This window comes from Lutra lutra, chromosome 4, assembly GCF_902655055.1.
Source record: "Lutra lutra chromosome 4, mLutLut1.2, whole genome shotgun sequence".
In the NCBI taxonomy this organism is placed as follows: domain Eukaryota; kingdom Metazoa; phylum Chordata; class Mammalia; order Carnivora; family Mustelidae; genus Lutra; species Lutra lutra.
Window position 1 is genome coordinate 9,671,946 of NC_062281.1, and position 19,758 is coordinate 9,691,703.

Here is a 19,758-nt window from a genome sequence, read left to right on the forward strand (position 1 = left end):
GGGTGTGGTGCAAAAACAATGAATACTGTTAGGCTGAAAATAAATAAATTAAAAAAAAAACGGATCTGATAACCTATCATCCTTTTTCTGCCAGTGTGATGATTTGAGATAGTATGTATGTAAAGAAGTTGCCAGGACATTTGACACCTAGTAGGTGCTCCCATAAATGGCCCCTTATTAAAGGGGAAATTCACATTAGACTGCATTCGCTTCCCTTTTTCTCAAGAACAGCTCTTCCTCAGAGACACAGTTCATGGGGTAAGGAAAAGGAAGTGAGGGCTGAAGACTGTCCCCATGCCTCCGTTTGTGCAGTCACACATCTGTGCACCTAATCCAATTACTACCTATCTACTGATTTCAAGGTGTATTGAGAGATTAGGGACACGAGAGTAAGTAAATGAAGTCCCTCTTCTCAAGAAAATTGTATGGTTTTGTTGAGAAGAGACAGCGTAGTACAAGCCATCATCTTGAAGCGAAGGGTATGCATGCAGTGCAGAGGGAGACTCAGCCAACTGGGCGCACAGCTGGGGTGATACAAGATGTCGGGAGGGCTTCGGGTTGCTGACATTTGAATGTGGTATTGAAAGGTGTGTAAGATATTCAGGTCAAGGGGAGTGTTGCACACTGCAGGAAGAGCACGAAGATCCTGTATACGGAGGCGTGAAATAGGATGACAGTTTCAGAGAAAGCATGAGCAGGGTGTATTTGCCAGAGCATCGACTGTGACTGTGGGAGAGGAGTCTGGAGAGAGGGTCCAGGATCAGATTGTGGAAGCCTCTAGGGCTGAGATCAGGAGCTCTGGCTTCCTTCTGTAAGTGATGCAAGCATAGTAAGTGTCAGGGAGGAATGACACAATCAGATGTGTTTTAAATAGACGACTTTGGCAAAGTGGTAGTGGAGTTGCAGGTGGACGAGGCTGAGAGCGGTCTCATCTCTGTGGTTCCGCTGAGCGTGTCATAGGATTCAGCTCCCCTAGTGCAGGGACATGACCAAAGTGGGGACATGCTCAGAATATGGAGGTGGAAGCAGTAGATGTGGTGATTTTATAATAAAGTGAGAGGTGAGGGAGAAGTTGAAAAACACTCCTCTAAGTTTTGATTCTAACAGAAAGTTCAGTGATGTTGTCATTTCCTAAAAGAGGCTAGGAGCAGATCTGGGCGAGGGGAATAACAAAGTTTGGAATGTGTCAAGTTTGGGGGGAGGTATGAGACCTCTAAGCTGCCCCAGGATGGAGAAACCAGAATAAAGGAGATGTGGGTTAGGTTTGGTGAATTCAGGCGTACAGAAGATCAGATTCAGTGCCAGTGGAATATCCAAATGGGGGAGTCAGTAGGTGGTTGGATTTATGAGTATGGAGCTCAGCAGAGTCATCCACACTAGTGAGAGAGATTGGGATTCATTGATGAAAGGATGGTGGTTGAAAGCATGGTGTAGAAGGAAGATGTTCAGGATTGTGAAGCTTGAGAAGAGTATTCAGGAAACCTAACTACTCTTAGCTCACTGAGTCAGAGAATCCGGGTCTTGGGTGTTGATGTCCCAGAGAGTCCATTCAGTGGATGGGAGATTCTGTGGGGCCTGGGTTGGGATGGTACATATGGGATACTATGGTTGCCCATGGACATTTCATCAAGTGTGGGACCCTTGTAGTACTTGTACCTTAGAAAGATGTCCAACCTCTGTCATAGCAGACTGGGATCACAGCAGATAAGACTAGGGTATAAGTAAACCCTTGAGGTAGAAGTCCCATATTAGGTCAAAAACATCATCATTGATGAAATAGCTGAAAGCTCATCTCAGTCCCAAGGAAATAGGTGGCCACCATAACTTACTCTAGACCCTTCTGTCTGGCTCTGGGTTACTCAGTGGTCCTGGCTGATATTGAGTAGGGAGTTGGGAAGGACTGAGCCCTCTGGTGAAACCAAGCACAGCTCCAGCCAAGTGGGCCTGGCAAAGGCAAGGTGTACACACCTCATGTGGGTCTTGGTGTCTTTATCATAATGTAAGGGGATAGGCCCGGAATTATCTCAGAGACTTCTTGCAGCTCCAATTTTCAATGGACTATATTCTCTTTCCCTAAGGAGGTTGTGAGTGCTGAGATCAAGGGCAGTCTTGAGTATGTTTGTAACTCTACTGCTGATCTAAGCTTAAATCCCGGCTTCAACTCTTGAAGTTATGTGACTTTAGACAAATTATTTAACTCTGTTATATGGACAATACTGTTTATCAATGGTTGTTGTGAGGATTCAGTGAGAAATATCTGTAAGTACCTCTATCAAAAGATGTTTTTAGCTGATGAGAGGTCAGCAATCTTTTTTTCTAAAGGCCCAGATAATAAGTAAATATTTTAGGCTTTGTGGGCCATAAACAATTTCTGCCATAACTACTCAACTCTGCCATTGTAGAAAGTAGCCATAGACAGCCTATAAGGAATAGGCATGGCTGTCTTCCAATGAAATATGTATCATTTACAAGACATGTGGCAGGATGGATTTGTAGGGTTTGACTCACGGGATATAGTTTAGTGACCCCTGAGTTAGATCCATCAGCCTAGTGGTACCTTTCTTGAGGCCATAGGATCTCTTCCCCACATGCCTCCCATCTTCAAGTGAACAAAATCAGGATTTGGTTTGGGAAGAAGAAGGCAGAAGGGGTCTGAATATTCAATCAAAATGTAAGCCTTGGTACCAAGCAGTCTGGTGCAGATGGAAAATGCCTTCCTTGCTTCCTAGGGGAAAATGAAGCCTCACCAAAAGTACATCCAGGAGAGGGATCACTGCTCTGAAACAATGGGCCCAGGGTGCTCGGCTCCACACCAACCCCATAAACTCGCGAGTGGCCCAATTTGTACTTGTCCTTGGGCTACATCGAGTAATGTAATTATTTTGGGAAGCTTCATTCCCCCCAGATGGGTCATTACCAACTGTGTCCAAAGCCTTCACAACATGCTTGTTTTTAATTGGTTACGCAGAGCCTTGGAAGCCTGCACAGTTCAGAGCTGGCATCTGAGGGGTGAAGAAGTCACCTGCCCCGAGATTCCTATGCCAGTGGATCTGAGGTGAACAGGGAATGTAGTCTGCTGTGTGAAATGTTGGCCTGTGTGGTAGTCATGCCTTGGTGCACACAAGTATTCTTTGGGGTCACCCCATCTTTGAGATTTGAGTGAAAGGAGGGACCTACCTACCTCTCTTCCACATACGCAGGTATGTTGGGAATACCCGATGAGCTATTCCTCATTCTCCCAACATCCCTGCCACTTAGGGAGGGAGAGGAGGGCAGGGTTTCCTTATCCAACGAATGCTCCATCTCAGTCTTGCCCTGCTTGCTATGTCTGTCTCTCCACTCTGAGCTAACAGGTGTCTGACTAAGCCCCTTGCTTTAACTTTTCTCTAAATATCTCTCTTGAAGCATTTGTCCATAGAGTTGAATTTCACGAGAGCTCAGGATATCAACAGAGACAGGAGAAGCAAATCAAGCATTAAACAGCAGATAAAACTGTATTTTAAAGATTTCTGTTATTCAATTAATACATCCCCAAGAGTTGCTCACTTGCTAAAATATCTTTGTTATCCCCTCCCTCCCCAGGCCCATGGTGTGATTTGGACTTCCTATCCCTCTCTGCTCTCTCAATCCCACCAAGTCGTGCCCTGAGGCCACATCCAAGCCATTTTTCAGAAATTGTGCTTTAAAAACCCTCTCTGTGCTGGATCTCCACCTGTCATGGGAGCACAATAATCGTGCCTATCCCCTGGGGCTCAGGAGGGACCACAAGCAGAAATTGCCCGGGGCCTGGCTGGCATAGGTGAGGAGTGGGCCATTCAGAGGGCTACCTGCCCAGAACTCCTTTCATGATGTTAGATTCTTTGTTCCTATGTAGTAGATGTGAAAAAAAATAATAAAAAAAAAGGTTTTCACCTGATGTTTGCAGTGGTGTGGATGACATTCTTAGTAAAAGGAACAGCCTGGGCCAAACCATAGTGTTATGGTAGTGAACAGTATGTTCTGGAAATGGAACATAAATGAGTTTGGCTCGGATGTAAATAACACGGGGAAGCCACAAAATAATGTGATTAGGAGACCAGGTGAAATTGTGAAGGCCTTGCTGAGACTGTGGGTCATCTAAGAAGTTTGCATTTTATCCTGTAGGAGTCTAAGTCCAGCCCGGAAGTGACAGTCAGATGTTCTGTTTAGAGGCACCCTTCTTTGCCTATGTAGAGGGAGAGCAAATGAAGGGAAGAAGCAAACAATGGCACAGAGAAGAAGGGGGGTCAGGAGGGCCTCAAGGAGGAATTAACAGAAGGAGAAGAGAGTGTTTGTGGTACACCTGGGGCTTCTACAAGATGGTAGTACCATGGCCAACACTTAGCGGGGCAAGATGGTGGTATGGAAGCTGAGTTTTTACTGAGCAAGATGGTGGTCCAGCAAAGGTTTTAGCAGAGTAAGATGATGGTGCTTTGGAGATTAGCAGGGTCAAATTGAGGGCTCTACCAGGTGTTAGTAGTAGCAGGTGATAAGAACCTCGTGGGACCTAGAAGGAGATGGGGGACACTTCGGGAGATGACACACTATGTATCAGGCATCTTGAGTTTCTATGACTGACTAACTCCTGAGTATCTCTACAACTGTACAAAATGAGACAATTTTATGTATCAAGCGAACCAACCACTCAATAACTATGAACTAGTTCAGTGGTCCCCCACCCACCCTGTTGCATGTTTTAACCACTTGGGAGCTTTAGAAATGCAAAGACCAGGTCCCACCATAGACGACTTGACTCTGACTTCTGTGTAGGTAGATCTTGGGCACATTTGCTTATTTATTGATTTTCCACCTGTCATCCAGGTAATTCTAATGTGCAGCCACGGTTGAGAACCACTTAGGAGTGGAAATGGGGGTGAAGAGGACTTTATCACATTTCCAAGTGGATAGAGGAGCCTCAGCAGGTGTGGATGGAGGTGCCGACAAGTGGCAAACATTCTGGAATTTCACCACGCACTGGCATTAATTTGTTTTCTTGTCTGCTGTAAATAACAGCAGCTCGTGGATTCATCAAGGCTTCCCTCTTCTGCTGGGTACTGAATATAATTTCAGAGGCTCTGGCTCCGAGAAAGCCGTGCTGTCAGGATGTATTAGACTTCCTCCTGAAAGATCAAGTTCTGGCTTCTCCTCTGAGTCGAGTATGGGCTGCCTTTTGCCCTTAGAATTAGGTAGGATGAGAGAGTCCAGGATCATGAACAGTTTGGATAGATTTCAGGCTGGAAAGTGGTTATGACTGGTGTACAACAGTGAGCCAGATGTCCTGGGTTTCAGTGACACTGTGACCTTGGGCACATCCCGTAATCTCCCTGGGTCTCAGTCGCCATGTCTATACAAAAGGCAGGTAATGCCATTCCCACTAGATAAGGCTGGCATTCCAAAGAGATGGTGATGATGGTGCTTTATGGATGTTTGTCTCAGCTGTTCTTTGTGTTGGCCGGTGCACATAGATGTTAACAAACCCATTTTAACAGATGAATAAACTGAGGTCTGACAGCCCAGGAACTTGTCCAAGGTCATATATCTCTTAAATGACAAAATCAGGAATATGATCTTGGCCTTCAGATTTCACAGCCCATTGTCTTAATCATCAGGTAAACTGATACGTGCGGTGAAACATGGCAACTATATAGATCCAACCACGTATTAATTTTTTTTTTTTAAGGACAGTGCTTTCAAAATTGGCAACTTTGCTGTTTGTTAGAAGGAAAATCTTGTGGGTTCATTAGAAATCATGCCAGGCATTTATTCATGTTTTATTTCGTTCCTTCGTTCAACACGTAGTTCAGGAAGGGAGGGAAGTATGTCCCAGGCTGGCCACCCCAGGTGCCATAGGGTGCGGGGGGAGGCATTTCTGAGGACCTTAGAAGGTAGGATGGAGGCTGGCCTAAGTAAACTCTTCATTTTGTTAAGAGTCAAAGTCCTGAACAGGCCCCGGCACCCCTGTCTGTGTAGTGATGAATTCACCCTGACAGGCCAGACCATTAGAGCAATGGAAAGCCCATTACAGCCTGCTGCACCAGTGATCCGGGGGTTATAGATGAGCGTGAGAGGGAGCAGGAGTCCAGGGGGTCTGTGGCTGCCATCCATCACCCCCCAGCGGTGCCACGGCCTTGCAGTGGGCGCCCAGTGTCTCTTTAGTTCACGGGCCTGCAGCCCAGGGTCAGACTGACCACGGGGGCAGCGTGGCTCCGATCAGGGAGCCCCTCTGCCCTCTGCTCTGATCTCAGCTGTGTTTTTAAGTCTCCTGTGTTGATTTATCCTTTCAACTCACTCAACCAAAAAGTACTGAGCCTGCTGGGTGCTGGGAGGCAAGATGAGTGAGACCGAGGCCCCGTCATCAGGGAGGCCACAATGCAGGATGAAAAGGAGCCTGCCAGCAGACAGGCATCACTGGGCTGGCCTCGGCCTCCCAGTTAGAGCCACATCAAGGAGGACATCACCCTGACGGGCCTGTGCTGCTCGTCTGTGAGGGGAGCCAAATGCTGTGATCTCACGTTTTTAGTTTGGGAGAAAAACACAAGCAGAGGTGGAGTCACATTCCGGTCACCTCAGCTGAGTGATCTTGAGCTTGAAGTAGCCCCCTAGTCTCTCTGAGCCTCAGTTTCCCTGACAGTCCACAACCTGTGCAGTCTGATGTGCCTTGGCTTCTATAACATTTCCCAACACTGGGATACATGAAGAAATATTATCGTCCCCTTAATATGCCTTTCCCTTCCCCAACATGCCCTATCATTATTTCCCGTGGTTCTGGGTTGCCTTAGTTTACTCTACTGCTTTACTTCTCAGGGGCATTCGGGGATCGTAATCCTGTTGTAATTCAGTCTTCCTGAAGCCTTCCTCCCTCATCTTTAGTGTTCTCTCTTTTTGCATCTTGCCGTCCTCACACCCCAATATTTCTCTGGCCAACCCAAGGCACTTCTCCAAGGTCATGGGCCCTAGATAATATTAAGGATGAGGACCCAGGATTTCTTGGGGGCAATGGATTCAGGCCCAGCTAATGCTCCTGTGGCACCTACCACGGTGTCTCACATAGACTAGGCACTCAGAATATAGGTTCAGTGACTGTGTGTATCACATCCATGTTCATTCCCTCATTTTACCATTTGGAAATGGTTGTAACAGATTCAGAGAGGGTGGGTGACTCACCCTAGGTCACACAGCTATGTCAGCAGCAGAACTTGATCTCATGCCGCATGATGCCATGTGTGCGTGTACAGTGTTGAGCATTTACTCTGTCTGGGCTGGATGCCACACTAGTGTTCTTCTCCAGGATCACACATGGAACCTCACAGTGGCCCATGAGAGAAATTCTGCTTTCTCCACTTTGTAAGTGAGGAATCTGAATCTTGGGGACATCAGGAGCTTGTCCCCAGATCACAGAACTATGGCAGACCCTGGGTTCTAACCAGGTCTGACTTTAGAGATTTTACTAACTGTGGTTTTCATCTCCTTCCTAACACCCCACTCTAGAAGGTGGTGAGTAGTTAGTGGCCATCAGAGTGATTCAGAAGAGAAGACAGAGTGATCAAGGCGGACAAGGTGAGTGAGCTTTCAGACAGGTGATGCTGAGGGACTTGAAGCCACAGCAGACCACCAAAATCATGGACTCAGGGTAAAGGCACCCATTTAATCATGGTGCCTTATCTGGGGACAAATGTGGTCTTTAAAAAACAAAAACAAAAACAAAAACAAAAAAAACCCCACTAAATTCAGGAAAAGAAGATAATCAGAGAAATAAACAGTAACTCTCATGTTCAAAACCTGAAGCAGATGCCCCCTGCCAGGGTCATGGTTAGTAAAAATATTTATGTAAAAGTTTCCAAAATTATAAACTTTTCAAAAATATTCATTGAGCTACATTCAGGCTATTTTAAGACAGTTCCCCTACCGTCTCCAAAAGATTGAAAATCATTCAGAAGCATGAATCAGAGGCCAATAACTTGTGATACATGAGAGGGACTAATGATGGTTTATAATTCAATTTTGGCCTAAAATGAAGTTTAATAATACATGGAGGGGCCTCGTTTTCCTCTTATTAAAGTGAAGGATATGGCTTCAGGGAGATATTAGCTAATTGAAGAGAAATATTTCAGCTATAAGAAAAATAAAGGATGCAGATTGCCCTCCTAAAAGGAAAAACAGGAACTGAGCAATCTTGAGAAGTAAGTTATCTTTCAGCTTGAAGAAATTGCTCGCAGAAGAAAACCTGTATGACAATCCAGAAGACCCCAAAATAAAATACACTCTGGAGAAATCCCAACATTTCATTTAAGGTGGAAACTTGGTAAGTCAAACCCTGAGAGTCTGAGCCTTGACCTTTTCCTGCCCCTGTGGTCGCAGCTCAGCACCCTCAGTCTTGGGTCATATAATTGTTTCTGAGCTAGTTATGGCCTCTGCTTCCTGCCTTCCTTGTCTCCCTCAGTGGCCCTGCTGCCAACAACTGGAAGTGCCACCACCATCCCCGTGCTCTCACGTCCTACGTCTTCTGAGTGACCATGAGCCAGATTAGTTCTCTAGCCTAAGCAGCTCTGGGTTCTGTACCTTTCCGCCCTCTTCCCCACGTCCTTTTCTCCCTATTCCTTGCCTTCCTCCATATTCCATCTGGATTCTTCCAGCACCTCTTCATCGTATCCAGTTTCCCACTTTCCCGTATCCCCTTCACATTACCAGCTAAGTGATCTCCCTAAGAGAATCACCTGGCCAAGTCTCTGAGCTTCTGAAAATTATTCTGCAGTTGGGTCTCCATAACTTGTAGAATACAGTCCAAACTCTCTATCTCAATGCAGTTTGCCCTCACAGTCTTCCTTCCTTTTACCCTGTGTTCTAGAACTCTGTCCTCAGTCTAACCAATTTCTTGTAAATGTCAGAAAACATTCTGCTCTGTCGTGCCTTCCATTTGCCTGTCCGTCTTCTCCATCTACTAAAAATGTCATTACCTTGCTTGTTCGGCTGATGTTCAGCACGAGACGTGTCATACTGGACACGTCTCTCAAGGATCATACCCCCTGTTGGGTATTATTTTCATGTTTAGATTAGAGGAAATACTGAATTCTGCTATTTTCTTGGGGAAATAATTACTGGGTTCTTCTTGCTCTCGTTGGTTTCTGATGCCGTTGTCCCATAAACCAAATTCCACATTCCTGGGCCTCTTTTCATGGAATGTCCTCTGCTGCCTTTACTACACAATGCTGGAAACCTACTTTTTGATTATTAAAGATACTTACTGTGGCAGGCCAGCAGAAAGGTGTCTGCTAACTTTCTTGATGAATACAGACCCTGGTTCTCTGCCAGTAGAGAGAGGAAGGCAGATAACGCCTGTATGAATTTCCTGGGGCTGTCATAACAAAGCACCACAAAGTGGGTGGCTTAAAACAACAGAAACGTATTCTCTCACAGTTCTGGAGGCCAAGTGTCTGAAATCAAGGTGTTGGCAGGGCCACCTCTGAATGCTTGAAAGCAAAATCTTTGCTGGCCTCTCTCAACTTTGGATTGCTGCCAGCCATCCGTGGTTGTCCTGGGCTTGGAGATGCATCTCTCCCATCTCTACCTCTATCTTCTCCTGGACTTCTTCCCTGTGTGTATCTGTGCATCTCCTCTTCTCCTGACAAGGCCATAGTCATTGGGTTTAGGACCCTCTCTCCTCCTGTATGGCTTCATCTTAACTATCTTAACTAATCTTAACTAATCACATATGTAGCGTCTCAGGTTCTGGGAGGACATAAATTTTGAGGAGACCCTATTCAACCCACTCTATCTCGACACTTTGCAACCTGGTTGGGTTTCACTCCTCTATAAGACAAAGTCTGCAAAGGTCACCGAATCATTTCTTGGTCTAACTCCTTTGATTTAAGTTAATAATAGTTAACAGTTACTTAGTATTTCCATGTGCCAGACACTTTACATGTATAAATTCATCTAATAGAGTTAATGAAAAGTCTTTCCAAATGCTCACATTAGTTTACTTATCACTTTTGGGTTTTGGTGTGGTTATGAGTTAGGACATTTTGCCTTTTTTCCTGAGTCATTGGTATTTTAATGAGGAGTGGGAGGAACTTAGGCAGAGGTCATCTTAACCTTTCTGTCTCCAGAGGGACATTTGCATAACTGTCTTCCCATTCTGTAATTTTTACTTTTAAAATAAATCGGTAATCGGAGGGAAATCTTACTTCTCAATTTCCAGGTTATTTGGTGACATCTTAGTTTTTGATCTCACATAGGAATTGATGTGCAGTGGTATGTATAGAAGACATAGCAAACTCCAGGACATATTCTAGATGTTTCATAAAGGTTTGCAGACTGAACAGATTGTTGTGTTAAATATAGATGTAGGTGATTCTGACATAGTTGTTCATAGTGAACCTTTGCTGGTTTCCAGTGATAACCATCTCTCCCTGTCCAACACCCATCACTTTTTCATAAATCATGCAGAATTTTTTCAAAGAATCAATTCCAGAATGTATTCCTATGTAGTTTTACAAATCTACTTTTGCTCCTTTTTAGAAGTAGACCACTAAACTAGCATATCAAATTTGACTCCAGATTATCAGTGTGTAGAGCAATGAATTTGACCTACACATATTCACTTGAGTTTCAGACACTCTTGGAGCCCCATGGCCCTTGGCCTTTGTCTCCCATCATCAGGTAGGACCTTAGGTCAGAAGTCTCATCACTGGGTCTTATAGTTGGTTGGGTTTTCTGGACTTGCCCTCTGTAATCAACTGCCTGAGTCACCCCAAACCCATAATACAAAAACTGGGAAAGTCCTAACTTCCTAATCAGGATCTTCAGCTGTCTTTGCCTATGATGCCCAACCCCACCTTGAGAACCCCCTCTTCTGCCTTTATGTAGGTTGGGAGGTGGGTTGTTGAGGGACATAACCAAGCTCACCTCAGTCATTTATAGGAGCAAACGCCCAAACCAGTCAGTGGGGCTTATCTCCTGGTAGCCCATCACTTCTGCTCCTCATTGTTCCTCCTTTTCCCCAGACCCTCTCTGTGGAGACCCCAGTGAAATGCTCTTCTCCAGCACTCACCAGGAAGAATGGAGTGGGAGGAACCTTAAGACACATGAGCAACATATTATGCTCAGAGAAGGGAAGCCTGTAATGGAGATGGGAGCTGGAGGGTTTTAGGGTAAAGAGACCTGTGCCTGAGGGTTCTTAGCGATACAGTCAGACAAGCAGCTAGTAAGTAAAAAAGAGGGCCACTAAGCAGCAGGATAGCAGGAGAAGACATCTTGCGTGCACACACGAAGTCTGTAGGGCCAGTCTTGGGAAAACAGTAGCTGCCCAGCAGTGTGAGCAAAGCTTATTTCTTCTCTGCTGCTCTGTGTCCTCCCCCAGACATATGTATGTATTACCTTTGGTTTTAAATTGCTTTGAGCTTGGGACACCTGGATGTCTCAGTCAATTGAACGTCCAACTCGGGTTTGGCTCAGGTCATGATCTCGAGGTTGTGGGATCTAGCCCTGCATTGGGCTCTATGCTCAGTGCTGAATCTGGTTTAGATTCTCTCTCCCTCTCTTTCTCCCTCACTCTCTCTCCCAAACAGATAAATAAACAAATAAAATCTTTTAACTAAACAAATAAATTGTTTAGAACTTTACATTCTGGAGTCAGCACAATTACTCTTCTAGGAACTTGTTTATGTGAGGATATCGGCCTAGTAAAGTTCCAAGGGAAAAGTTCCTTTTCTTATGTTGTCATAGGGATTAAGTGGAAAAGAAAGTTGATTTTAAAAGATAAAGTAATTAAGAGTATAGGAAGTACCTTGATGAGGAAAGATGGCGATAGGGTATCTTGACCAACCCACATTTGAGAAGGTTTGGGAGGGATCTAGGGCCCTTCAAAGTTCAGTATTTCCCAGATCAGCATTCTCTGTGAGATAGCTGGGATTCAAATTTCCACAGAGGGACCTGTTTTCAGGACTTGGTGTTCAAAGCAGTGTAGATTTGCCCCACCTCTTAGACTTCTTTAGTTCCCTCTTTTTTTTTTTTTTTTTTTTTTTTTTTTTTTTTTTTTTTTTTGCAGAATTCCTATCACACAGATACTAGTTCATTCCTTTAGCTAGAACATGGTGAGAGTCAGATTTCTTGCATGTAGTCTTTGCTATTTGGTGTTACAGTTTGGCAACAATGCTGAAAGCTGGCTTCGTTTTCTGAAGCACACCTATCAGTGCAGGTCAGTGTTTGGGGTACCAGTCCTTCAGGGGAGCTGAACCATTCATCAGTGGACGCATCTCTTCCAGTGGGCACATTGCCCCATTCAGTAGCTGTGCCCCTGCAAATCTGCTTCTAATCAAACACCAAGAATCAACATAAGAAACTACAATAGCACAGTGCCTCGCATATAGTAGGTGCTTAATAAATATTTGTGGAATGAATAAACAGCATAAGATGATAATAATTAACATTTCAAACTCTGGAGTTAGATAGACCTGGTCTAGGCTCTTGGTTCTGCCACTTATTAGCTGTGGGATCTTGAGTGATTTACTTAATCTGTCTGAGTCTCACTTTCTCTTTCTGTTAAATGGGGATAACAACATTCTTATGTCATGGGGTTATTATGAGACTTTCATGATTTATATGAAGAAGCAAACCCTATCAGTCCCTGTGCTTACCCCACTGGGACTGCTTAGTAAATGTTACCTCTTGTGGTTATTATTACTCTCACTCAGGATAATAATGATTATAAAGATAAATACAGGTGGTCTAATTTATAGTGCCTGATTCATATATCTACCTCATGTATGTCCCTCACATGCATCCTTAACGATTAGCTTTGGGAATACCATTTTTCTTCCTGCTGCTGTATTCTGGAAATGCCCTCCCTGCTTGCCTATTGTCTACATTCTCTCTAGAGCCAGGTCCCTTGTCCAGCCCTTCCCAGCTAGGTCCCTTGTCCAGCCCTTCCCAGCTAGCTGAGTCTGCCTCTCTGTGCTCCTGAAGCCTCCCTATACCCTTCTGTCTGGGGGTGCTTGTCACAGTGGAGGCCGGGTTGCCTCATTATCTGCTCTCCTCCTCACTGGACCAGCTTGTCTAGGGCAGGATTGCACTTGGACATGCTGATGAATAAGGAGACCATGGAGGAAGAGAGGAAGAAAGGTAAAGTTGCAGAGGCCAGCTCTATTTTTACTCAGCCAAAAACCTGGGACTGCTTCTGTTGCTGAGTCTCCTGGAGATGTCCTGCTTTTCTTTGTTCTTCTGCCTGGCTGCCTGTGGCTCCCTGCAGTCCTGACACTGACAACTCTCAGGAAGCCCCAGGAAGCCTTCGTGCTTGTCTCTGGGACAGGAACCAAAAGTTGCCATCCTCAGGAGGCCAGGGGAGAAGACAGGTTCTCATGGGAGGAACCAGCTGGCCCAGGGAGAAAAGAAGCTGGCAGATGCATTTTTGTCACCAGGGAGCATAAAGAGAACCGTAAGGGAGCTTTGTGACTCCTCAAGAGTCGCATAACTTTTCTGATCTGTTTCCTCAGCTCTGAGACTTAAAGCTTGATTAGAAAAACAGTTTTGCAACTGTGTTCAGCATCGTCCAAAGCGTTCTTCAGGCTGACCAAGCCCCTCTGTGGCCAAGGCCCCTCCCCTTCCTATCCTGCCAATCACAGACGCCCCTTCCCTGCATGTGCCACCAATCACAGAAGCTCTTCCCTTCTCACGGCACCAATCAGGATAGCTCTGACTAAAGTGTTTTACATATTGAGGTTTCCTCTGTGCTTTTCTTTTATATGGTACTGGTAGTTGGTGTTCAAAAAGCCTTTAAAAGCCTCTGAAAGAGATAATTTCCATGTCTTTTTCTATTCCCGAGTGTATGACACTCAAAATTACACCAAGGGTACAAAGAAGAAGGAAAAGAGGAAGGGATGGACTTCTGTGAGCCATCTTCCATATACTCCACACTGCCGTGAACCCTTTAGTCGCCACTGTGCTGCCCCGAAGCCTATTCTTCTCTGCATTGACCTCACGCCTGAGCTTATGGAGGAATAGAGCTTGCTTGAGACCATTAATTCAATTCAATTGAACAGATATTTGTGATCGAGTGGTTTGTGCCGTCCACTGGCCTTGCTGTCCTGCGCAGTCTGGTGGCTGCCCCTTTACCCTGCCCAGGCGCTTTTGCTGACCCAAATCCTCCACGTCTTTCCAAGGTGCTGCCAACTTGGGTGCCAAGATTTCCCTTTTTAGTTCCATGCTTTTCTGCTCAGTCATTGCTTGATAAAGAATATTTTTTTATGGCAAGGAGGCTGGATCAGCTTTAGCTACATAGGATACTGGAGGTTCTGTGGTCCATGTATTAACTCAATGTCACTGATCAAGACTCTTCCAACCTCTGAGCTATTTTATATCCTGTCTTAGTGTATTTCCATGTAGAATCCCATAAACTCTTTCACAGATTCTCCTCCCAACTCCCAGCTCAAGTTAAGGGAATGCTGCTGAAGTCTGTCTTAAGCCAGCTAATATTCCATTATCCTCTTCCCCCAGAACAATTTGTGGTGTGTGTATATATATAACAAAGGATATCACTTTCCCCTAAATGTCAGTTTTTCTAAGGTTATCTGATAGTTCCATCTCTCTAGGAAGATTTTATATTAACTGATAATTCACACAAACTCTTCTTAGCTTGTCTGATTCCTATAGTGATTTCTCTTGTTAGTAAACTCAGATGTGCCTATATTGGTGTGATTTAGCAGTGTCACACCTGTGCGCACACAGCTGGAAATGGAGCTGAGGCTCTGCCCTCCTCAAGAGTCATCACATGGCCTCTGGCTCTCGGTTTCCTGGCTCTGGCATCTGCCAAGGCTGAGGCCAACTTCCAGATGGACACTCAGATATCTGAAAGGAGAGAAAGTGATTCCTTTGGTTGGCCGCTTCATAGAGAAAGTGAAAGAAACATGTCAGTTCCTGAGGGGGAGCTGTGAAAGCTTAATGGAAAGTTTTACCAGGATTGGGAGGGAGGGAAAAAAAAGAAAACAAAAACAAACACACTGAGAACAACTTCTAGGAGACAATGAAACATTCATCTGAGGGAAGGAAAAGGAGAGGCATTTTTTTCCCAAATGCCCACACTTGGGTTCAGTGCAGAGTCATGCAAAGAACACAGACGTTGGAATCTGAAAGGTGTGTGTTCCAGCCCTACACTTCAATTGGAGGGGTCTTGGGTGAATCACTCAACTTTATGAGTCAGTTTCCTCATCTGTAAAATGGAGTTGAGTACTGATTGTGCAGATTCAAAGAGAAACAATCCAGGGGAGGGATTGTTTGACAATAAATAGAACCTTGCACTGTCATCAGGTAAACTCAAAGGGCGCCTGGGTGGCTCAGTCAGTTAAGTATCCAACTTGATTTCAACTCAAGTCATGATCTCAGGGTTGTGAGTTCAAACTCCCTGTTGAGCTCCACGCTTGGTGTGGAGCTTACTTTAAAAATAAACACACACACACACACACACACACACACACACACAGAGATGCATACATATATATAATGAACAAAGAAGAAATTCAATTAGCCCGCTAATAAAGACTATTTAGTGAAGAGATATTGTGTAGATGATGGGCAGGGCTAGGGGAACAATGGGAGTATAGTGAGATACCCAGAGCCTAACAACTGCAAAAGCATTACCACCTCAGTTTAAAGGGCCATGAGGAGGTACTGTGGCTGGAGTTCACAAAGTGGGGGCCACAAAGCAGAAACTATAGCTGGGATATAGTTGGCAGGTACAACTACTGCCAGAGTTGGTGCTAAAATTGGGTGGAGAGTTGGGGAAGTCATGGCTCACCTTCATCCCCACCCTCCAGGCTCCTGCCATGGCCTCCAGTTGCAATCCCCACCACCAGGGAAAGCTGGCTTTAGTAAACCAGGCTGGGTTTATTAAACGCAGCGAGCAAGGAAGACCAGCCATGAACTGGTGTATCAAGAATATCTCAAAGGAGAAGCATTAGGGAAGGTACTTGTAAGGTTGTGGGGCTCATAGGAGGGTTTTAGCACAGCAGTTAATAAGCCTGGCTTGGGCAGAAACTGACCAGAATTTAACAATCAGTGGTCTTATCTCTGGAACTTAAGAGTCATACGGAGTTGTTGTTGTATGGGGCTGTATGAGCTTAACAGGTGTTGCATGTTGTGATTCATATTTTATCCCTTTTTTTGGGCCAGTGTTCATTTTGGAAGTTGTTTTCTGTTTTATTTTTCATTTCCATTAGCCAAACCCTACCGGAAGGTAGCCAACAAGGGAGCCCAGACAAGATGATCAGGAAAGGGAAAAGTGTTCTGGGGGACAAATGTAGATGAACCAGCACCCTTCCCTGCTTGGCTGCTTTCTTTTCTCTCTTCATTCCCTCTCCCACTGCTTCTTTTCTCAGCTGATAGTAATTCTTCCTCAACTATGTCATGGCAACACCTTCTACTCATTTCCACACTTTGAGAATTCCTGCTCTAGACCTTAGAAAATTATATCCATATTGTATAAACATAACATAATGTAATATATTATGTTGTTGAACATTTTTAGGTGTCAAACAGTTACACAAGGTGTCTTTTATACCCAGAAGTCTTATTTTCTACATCAGCACTGTCCAACAGACCTTTCCGGAAAAGTCTTAAAATCTGTATTAATACAGTAGCTATTTGCCACAGATGACTACTGAGCATTTGGACTGTCACTATTGTACATAAGGAGCTGGGTTTTTGATTGTGGTTAATTTATATTTCAATGGCTACGCACAGCCAGGGCCACTATGTTAGACATTGCCACTCGAAGTTGTATTGTAAGGACTACTTTCATTATCCACATTTTACACATGAGAAAACTGAGTCCTGGTGAGGTTAAGTGATATGCCCATGATGACGTGGCTGGTAAATGACAGAGTCAGGACAGGAACTCAGGTCCCCATGGCCCCAAAGCACTCAGCTCTATGACACAACTGCTTCATCTGCTGCGATACCCTTCTCAGTCTCTCGGGCAACTCCTACTCATCCTTCAAGACCCAGCTCAACTCCCTTTTCTTCCATGATCTATATAATCCTCAAAGCTTTCAATACATGTCTGCATTATATTTAGTAAATATCTCAGTGCACTTTTCACATTGCATTGAAGTTATTTAATCATGTACACTTCTATTTATTTATATAGAGAGAGCATGAACACAGGGAGGGCAGAGGGAGAGGGAGAAGCAGACTCACGCTAAGTAGTGAGCCTGATACAGGGCTCAATCCCAGGACCCTGAGATCATGACCTGAGCTGAAGGCAGCTGCTTAACTGACTGAGCCGCCCAGGTGTCCCTTAGTCATGGACATTTCTTAGCAGAGTGTGAGGTCTTTAAGGGTAAGAACTGAGTCACTCTGGGAGACACGTTGTAGGTACAAAGAAAAAGTGTCATAAATGAGTGTTTTCTCCTCATTGTTGCCTACATGGATTCCCTATGCACTGAAGTGGTAATGCTATCCTACAGGCTTGTTGATGCTAATTTCATCCATTTCCTTCATGGTTTTAAATTCTACAGATCAGCACACTCTCTGCTGAGAGAAAATTCAGGCCTGACACTCTCCCTCTTGGGTTTCTTGCACACTCCTGTTCTTGGGTGATCAATAGCTCTGGCTTGGAGTATTTTAAGACTGCTGTCCTTTTGACTTGAGCCTTTCTTCTCCCAGCCATCACACATTTGCCAGCAGGCCTCCCCAGCAAGTGGTGGATCAACGTGCCTGAGGATTTTAATATAAGGCAATAGGTTCTTGAGGAGCCACATGCAAACGTGGTCCACTGCCTTCTGGACAGACACATACATCTCTGGGTGTCCAGGATAGCCTTGGGCCAAAGGACCGCCATGCTGAGGGGTCCTGGGAAGTATAAATATCCCAGTAAAGTAGGATAGAGGCATTCTGACTCTATCTGGGACACAGCATTGTTACAAATGGCTTTGAGAGGGCAGAAGAGGAAGAAAGCCAAGTCCTAAGAAAATAACTCTACAGACCTGGAATGTCCTGATGGCGTCTATTCAGGACAAGTCTGTGTCAACCCTTTCAAGGGAAGGGACTCTCAGGAAATGACCTTATCCCTGTGTCTTCATTGTGTTGTCCACTGTGACTGTTCATCCTTCAGCAGCTTTGCATTACCCTCAGAAAGAACTCCTGATTCCTTAGCATTGTTTCCCAGCCATGCCGGTAAGTCAAAGCTCAAATGCCAATGAGGGCCCCATGGAGAATATCAAGAGTGAAGTAGTGGTTTGGGGGATTTCACAAGCTGGAAAGCCCACAACTGTTCAGGGAGATCAGCCACAACTCCTCCTGACTGTTGTCACATGTAAGAATGAAAAGTCTGGGCTCTTCTTTTTCTTTCAGTAGAAGAGGGAAATCTAGATTTTGGTGTAAAGTCACTGGTTTCTTACTTTGTAAGACCAAGTATAGAGCATATATCCAGATCAGGTTTGGTCCAAGGGCTGTTATTTTGCAACCCTGTCACCTCCCCTGTCTCCATTGCCTTTGATTCTTCATGCATGTTCCTCTTTTGCTATTTTGGCCTGCTCTCCACTTCTGGAATATTTCATCTTCATTCATACCTTGGGTCATTTGCACATGCTATGCCTTCATCCCACAGTTCCTTTCCCTCCCATTCCTATGTGAAGCCTACACTAGTCCTTCAAGGATCAGCTCAAGAAGTCGTCTCTTCTCTAGAGGTCTCCCCAGGTACCCGGGCATTTTCCTCCTTCCCTTGGGCTTTCATAGCCTTATTTCCACCTTGGCTGTGGCATTTACTCTATTATATGCTAGTTTGTGGGCTCATTGTGAGTTTTCTCAATTAGACAGAGTGCTCTTGAGTTCCAGGACTGTACAGGTTACATAGCCAGCTTCCTGCCAGACACCACTCCTCAAGTGTTTCCCAGCAATCTCAGACTCAGATTGTCCCAATCAGAACTGATTTGCATTCCCTCCTTCCAGCCAGATTCCATTCCTATGCTACCATCTCAGTGAATGACAACAGCTTCACCCACTTACCAGGCTGGAAATTGGGAACTCATCTTCAGTGCCTTCCTTGCCCTCACCTTCTTAATCCCACCAGTCACCGAGCAGAACCTTCTTTCAGTTTTTCTACTTAATCCCCATCCTTCTTGATTGGCCCTTCTCATCACTTAGTAGATGGTCAGTAAATACTTCTGTGATGAATTAATTGTGGGCTTGTTACCAAGTAGGATTTCAGAGTAGATTGCACAGTGAGGACTACAGCCATCATGAGCCACTTCCTGAAGAAAACAGAATGGGGTGGGACCTTACTGGCCCCATAGGCTGGGGGGAGGTGGAGGGCAAAAGAGTAAGACAGCCAAGGAGGGTGGAGTAGTGGCTGGAGTGAGCAGGGGCCATGATATAGCAAGAAGAGTGGGCTGGCCCAACTAGAGGGGAATATTTTGGGAAGGGTAGATGGAGAGAAATGAGGCCGGACCAGTATGGAGGATCCGGAAGCCTCAAAAAAATACTCAGAGTCTGTGCATCAGACAACAGGGAGTTTTCTGGTTCCTGAGTAGGACATCTGTGTTTATATGGCTCAAAGAGGAAGGAACAGGGCATAAGAGAAGCTAAGGATGATGGTGGGCTATGGACAGCATGGGCTGTGGGCTTGGGGTTCACTGGACACTGGGGCGGCCACAAGACCCCTGGACACCGGGCTATTTCTGAGCAAGGGCAATGTTGGAGGGAGAGTTTACACATCAGTGGGGCATGAAGTATATAGAAAAGGCTGCCCAT

General features: G+C 45.1%; 1 protein-coding gene across 1 annotated transcript in view; it reads left to right on the forward strand.

Annotated features, from left to right (window-relative positions):
• KCNQ3 (potassium voltage-gated channel subfamily Q member 3) overlaps positions 1-19,758 on the forward strand; it is a 293,908-nt gene that overhangs the window by 129,359 nt on the left and 144,791 nt on the right. The window lies entirely within an intron of this gene.